Genomic DNA, 6,709 nt, shown 5'->3' with positions numbered 1-6,709 from the left:
TGGAACGCTCTCACACATCTGCTGGTCTGGTAGCGTGAGGGCGGCGGAGCTAAAGCAGATAAACAGTAGCTGAATCAGCATTTTTATCTGAGCCTGATTCCACAGTGCTGCAACCAAACACAAGTCCATCCTGAAGTGAATCTGAATGGCCACAGCTCCCAGACTCTGGAGCTTCTGGCCGTCCAGACATGAAGCCTGGTGACATCAGAGCAGTCAGATGAAGCGCTCACTGCTGCTCCACCGCCTGTTTCCTCCCTGTCCTCCGCTGCAGCGTGCGCCCAGTGACGGCGCTACATCCACAGCGTGGAAGGAAGAGCAACTAGAAGAGCTGCCATCTGAAGGGAACTATTGGAGCTGGCTGATGTTGAGGAGCTGCTTTCTCTTCAAATGTTGGGGGGCGGAGTCACAAGGCCAAGTCAGTGTAAAGCTAGTTGTCAGTGGATCAAAGGCACCAAGCCTTAGTTTGCTTGGTCTGGGAGACCCAGTCCCCGTGCTCCCGGTGTGATGGAGTCCCTGACTGTTGAGGGACCAGAAGAACACCTGGAGACAAAGGATGCAGCAGTGGCAGACCGTCATGGCCAGCTGAATGGAATAAAGTGGCACAAACTTCAAAGCTTCACCTTCTTTGGTGTTTTGATGAGAATCAGAATCAAATGTATTGCCATGGTCCGTGAGGAGGGTCGAGAGGGAGGGATTTAGCATCAGAACGCCAAGTGACCATCTGGCAGCGCAGACTGGAAGCCAGGTGTAGAAATCCTTGCAGAGTGCTCAGCGTAATGAGATCCAGCTGCGCTGCCATGAAGCTAGGAACAATAGGATGAAAAGAGGACGCAAGACAGCGGAACACGGGAAATAACTCAATAAGAGCACACCAGAACCTGAAATACCACAGCTGCAGTGACCCAGCGCATCAGCTGCCCTCCCAGATCCAGTGGATCCTGCTGTTGGCAAGAAGTGTTTGGCACAGCAGAAACAGAAGAGCGCTGAAATGAGATCTGTATTTCAGGCAGATCTGGCCTCAGTCCCATCAGCCAATCATCAAAGCCTCTTTCATTTCAGCTGATCCACAGGTTGGAACCACTTCTCACCAAGCTGAAGACTGACCTGCGTGTGGACTGGACTGTCTGCAGCTCAGACAGAGGAGCAGTCTTTTGGCCCTGGATGTCCACACACACATTCTGACCAAAGGTTCAGTATTTCATGAGTCGGCATATTTCTGATGGCTTCATATTGACGAGCTCAAGCAACCATGTTCACTGCGTTGTCACTTTGACTCTATTTCTTTGACTCTAGTTCCACCCACACAAATGTAAACTGACCAATAGGAAGGCCACATGTTTAGTTTTGAAAGCTCTGTGTCTCTGTGGCCAGAGCTGTTTTTGCAGTGTGATTTTACCATTCAAATACTGACCCAGATTCAAAAGGGTTCAACAGTGTGCGCAGATGAGAGGCACGGAGCTCTGATAAACCACTGAATAAAAGCGAGATTCATTTTGACTCATTCACTGCAGAAGCCTCAGTTATTTGGCTTAAAGCCTTGAATTGCGTCGTTGGATTCGCAGATGTGCGACTGGACGTGCAATTCAGCAGCTTCACTTCCATGAATGTGAGACACGTGACTCAAGAGCCGGTGTGTGGGTCTGATGCTGGCGTGCTGCCTCCGCTCCTCACACCTGATCAGGCCAACAGGAAGTGTTCCTCTCGTCACGTCCTGCCCATGGTGTTGAGACAGAGAGTCTCTCCCAGACGTCACCATGGCTGCACTGCTGCTGCTCTGCTCCAACATCCACGCTCAGATCATCAGGCCAGCAGGGAGGGAACATCGCCTCCGTCTCCAGATGGAGCGCTGAGGGGACGCGGCTGAGATAGACCCTCTGGATGATTCCCACTCGGGTCAGTAGCAGCAGCAGTGCTGGACTCAGGGCAGGGTGACCCTGGACAGGAACTCCACGCTCCTCGTGTGTGACTATGAGAAGATGAGAGCTCATGAGACTGTGGAGCTGACTGTTGGAGAGACAGTGGGGTGGGACGGGGTGGGACCAAACCAGAGTGTTCAGTGGGCCTATTATAATGGCAGCACAGTTGGATTAGTTCTAATAGACGACAGAACACCTCCAGGACACAGCAGCTGCAGAGCAAAGCTTCCCTCCTGGTCACTGCTGACAGACCTGCTGGTGACCTGATCTTTTGCTTCTGTCTGGTGAAGCAGCAGCTCAGGTGCCACCTTCACAGTGGTTTCCATGTTGGAGTCTCAGCAGAGTGGATCCTGCGCAGGGTGGGAGAGAGTCTGGAGCTGAACTGTTCTGACGGCAGCAGGAGCCAAACACTCAGGTGCAGGATGGTGAACTCACTGGGGTCTGACAGAGAGAGTCTCAGCTCCACTCTGACGCTTCCATCTCTGACCTTGGCCCACACAGGTAGATACATCTGTCGCCTCGGTGATGCTGGTCCTCAGAGTTATGTCCTGAGCCTGAGCCTCCTGCTGTGCAGCTCTTCACTGAGGGGGGGGACCTCACGCTCCACTGTGGGGACTGGAGTCAGACTGGTGAGGTTCTGCGGTTCATGAGGTCCAACAGAACCAGAGCACGGAAGTGAATGAGAACAAAGGGTAAGAGGAGTCACATGATCACGGGATGACGTCCTGATGCGTCCTGGTTCCACGCTGTGGCGGTGTGACGCCGCCCTGGTGACTTTCTGTCACTTTGAGCTGTGTCTGAACACACTGTTGTGCCTGGCTCCTCCCAATAGGCTTCAGTCCCAATCCTGCAGCGGTGTGGAGCCTCCTGCCGCCGCGCAGCCTCCGAGGCCACGAGGCGACTGACCGTCCAGCTCCGGCTTCAACCAACGATTGGAGAAGTGGTGATAGGTGATATAAATAGCTTCGCCTCTGAGGCGAGCGCGGAGCGTCCGGCGCGAACCGAGGAGCAGCGCGGCGCCGCAGGAGGCGGAACGGGAGATGAGGAAATAAAATGAGGAATAAACACCACGCGTAAAGCGCCTTGGCCTTCACTGGAGCCGCCAGTCGACACCTCAACTTTGCTCAGCCGAGTTCCTGCAGCGCTCTCTGACTTGGCTGTCTCTTGGCTCTGCTCACTGAGAATCAGGGTTTCATACTGGCAAGCTTTCCTCCCAAAACATGCAGGCTACAGGCGGTGCGCCTGGTTAGAAGAGAAAGATGGGAGCAGATCAATGACAGACTCGCTGCTTGTCAGCATCGTGTTGGAAACGCTTCAACCACGGAGGCAGTGAACATGCAGCACGTTTGAGCTGAGCTGTGGAGGTGGAGCATCTCTCAACGGGGCTGAATTCAGTCATGTTTCCAGCAGCTCATTGCAGTGGGCAGGAGTAGGACGGCTCCCCCTCCAGAGGATGAAGGAAACTGAGGGGACCAACGCTGCACCTGACTCCAAAACAGCGACAGATCCGGTCGTTTCCGTGTCCCTGAGAGAGTCTGCTCATCCAGCTGGGTGAAATGAATGATTATTTCCTATCGTTCTGAATGTCACGCTGTGCTCACAGCTGCTGAGGAAGCAGCGCTCTCACTCTCATGAGCCCAGAAAACTCTCCGTCAAGTGCTGGAGCTTTACATGGCGTGTTTCATTTGAAGGCGCTTCCCTGCATGTGCTGCAGGATGCTAACTTGACATGAGCGACTGAAAGAAGCTCCACAGCCGACGTGCTGCTGCTGAGTGAGCAGCCAGGAGGGAGGAGCGGACGCACCACCACCAGCGGGGCTTCACCAGAGCGCGGCTGTTGTGAAGGTGAAGTGACAGGACGTGTATTGGTCACGATTGGTGTCAGATCAATCGGAGCGTCCCTGGTTTGTGGTGTTACCTCTCGTCTCGCTTTGAATCCAAAATACAGCCACACAACAGAATATGAGCCTTTTTTTTGGAGCAGGTTTGGTGGGCTGATTCTCAAAACTAGTTCCCAGTTTGCCATCCATATTCTTTCAGTTTCTGTCCTGTCGCTGAGTGATCCCGTCACTACTGCGTCCACTACAAGGCGCTTCGTCACTGGCTGATTGTTTATCGATTAAATCGGGGGTGTAGTTACAGAAGCAATGAGTCAGGTGTAGGAGCATCCAGACGTTTTGGCAGTGCGCGGCAAGAATCTGAAGCCACAGACGGTGCTTGGATTACGGCTGTCACCTGTCAGTCAGAGCTCTCTCTAGGAGACGCCGTCCAGATGGTGCTCTCTGGCTGCCTCTAGAATCCAGGTCAACGGGCGCAGCCTGGAGGTTCTGCAGAAACGTGAGGCGGTAAATCTGAAACTGAAGAAGGTTCATCTCATGTGGTGCTGGGTGTCACTGACAGTGAGAATGAAAGACAAAGCTGAAGCATGAGAGTGGACTCCGCTCTGCCTCAGAGCTGGTGGGCAGAGCTCCACTCCTCTGCTGGAAGAAGGTTGAGCACTGGCAGCGAGAGAAAGCTCTGGAATTGCGTCTCATTCAGGGATCAAGGGCTGCCTTCCTGTCGCTGTGTCCATCCCTGCATTCACTCCTCTCAGAGTGTCATGTCTCCAGGTTCAAGAGATTTGCCTTCATGAAGGTATGAGTTCATTTTGTACATGTTAAAAGCCATGAGCATGTTCGTCTGAACAGGCGTGGAGCGTAGCTGCTCCTGTTTCTGCAGCGATGGTCTGTTCTCTTAGCTGCAATGAAGACCTTCAGTCCTGAAGCTGCATCATCAGACTGTTGTGCAACCTGGGAAACTCTCGTCTTGGTTGCTAAAGCTGCAGTGCGTTTGTTGAACACTCAATGTCTTATAGTTGTACATTTGTAGTTACATATGCCAGGAACCTCCGTAAACCAAGCAAAGCGTCCCTTGTGTTTCCAAGTTCGCTGGCTGTGTAGCTGCACAGTGGCGCGTGTGGCGAGATCAGCAGCGCAGAGGCGATGCTCCTGAAGCCAGCCGCGCTGCCTTGGTGCTCACCGATGGACGTCCTCCCGGGACTCACGGCTGGTCCTCATCATCATCATCATCATTGCCTCTCTGACCCAACATCAAGGGGTCCCATGTGACCATCCCACCCCTGACACCAGCCGTCATGAGGCCTGTCTGTGTCCAGGAGTGTTGATTCACACGATGTGTGTCTACACTCGTGAGGACCGGCTTTTGGAAACCTCCACTCTGCCTGGCCTGGAGACGAATCCCAAATGAAGGCGAGTCTGAACCAAGCTACAGTGGGATTGGTTCAGACTCCCCCTTCTGTGGACCGGAACTAAAACAGAGTGAGGGGCGACCGGCTCGGCCCAAGTGTCCTACCAGTCGTAGCCTGGCATGCCGTCGTCATGACAACGGCGGTTTTTCTGTCAGAAAGCCTTCAGTCTTCTCAAGACTCCAGAGAATGCTCCACTGGGTCATGTGATTGAAGAAGGCAGCGGACCGTTGGTTTCATGTACGGCCCAAACCGCCATGTGGCCATCATGTCTCAGTCTGAGTCGGGAGGTTTAGACTCCCACAGCTGCCCAGCGTCCGGCACTGACACGGCAGCGAATCCCAACATGCCTGAGGTGGAACTGACGCCGCCTGTCGGGCCTCCACAGCTGGAGAGGAAGCTCCTGGGTCGGTGTGAGAGAAGACTGAGGCAGTTAGCCACTGGAGTTGGTTGGTCAACAGCAGTCAATATCCCAGAAAGAAATGGCGAAGGATAGTTGGCCTCCCTGCGGTGGAGCCTTTGCCTGTCTGCAGAGTATTGAGCTGCCTTCAGTGCTGTGTTCAGTCCAACCCCGGGTCCTGGCGCGCTGACAGCACCAGTGTCATGTCCGTTTCTTTCCTGCTTTTATTTGTGTGCTTGTCGGTACGTGTGTTTCCGCTTCCTTCCTTTCCTTCCTCCAGCTTCCCGAGTGACATTCACCAGCTAATCTGGCTCCCCTGGATATCAACACCTCGGTGCCAGTCACCAGATGGTTACTTCACGTTCCCACGGTAAACTCTCCTGCAACTTCACTCTCTGGCAGTTCTCCCGGAATCTTTCCAGATTGTGTTCCTTTTCAGCCGCCTCCTAGTTTCATTCTTCTCGCTCCGTTTTGTTTCTCATTCATTCTCCAGTTTGATCGCATGTTAATGTTTTGTAAAACATACTTTTTGTTTTTCTCCTGCTAGCGTTGTTTCCTCGTGTGAGTGGGTGTTTTCTGTTCCAGGTTTTTTCCCAGCCCTCGTGTGTATTTCCCGCTGTGTGTTCTGGTGTCCTGTTCGTCAGTGTTAAATACATCTATTAATTTAAGCTGGCTCTCCCGAGTCTTCTGTCAGCCGACAACTGCAACTGGGTCTGACTCCACAGACCCAAGCCATGACAAGCAGGAGGCTTCAATCCAGTGGCTGACCCTCACCCTGGTCCTTCTTCTCTCCCAGACCTCGGTGAAGGAGTTTGCTCAGAACCTGCTGGTGGCGAGAGACAGCCGTCTGTCAGAGTCAGGAACAAACTAGTTGTGGCAGCTGCTGCCGACAGACTGGAGCGGCTGCTCAGGAAGCCAGTGCCAGCGGTGGAGTCCCTGCTTGAGAGATGAGGAACAGCGCCTCCAGTGGAGCAGATAAGCATCTCTGGCCACCACCTGGTGACCACACTCTCTCTTCTCACAGACACTCCACCTTCGTCTCCAGCTGTTTTCAAGCCGTGACATCAAAGTGAACTATTCAGCTGAAAAAAACACCATTGTTCTGTTTGACCTTCAGTAGATCTGCAGCTGCAGCAGAGGATCAATGATC

This window comes from Synchiropus splendidus, chromosome 17 (assembly GCF_027744825.2).
Source record: "Synchiropus splendidus isolate RoL2022-P1 chromosome 17, RoL_Sspl_1.0, whole genome shotgun sequence".
Lineage (NCBI taxonomy): Eukaryota > Metazoa > Chordata > Actinopteri > Syngnathiformes > Callionymidae > Synchiropus > Synchiropus splendidus.
The sequence above is the reverse complement of the archived record's forward strand: the minus strand, read 5'-3'. Positions refer to the sequence as shown.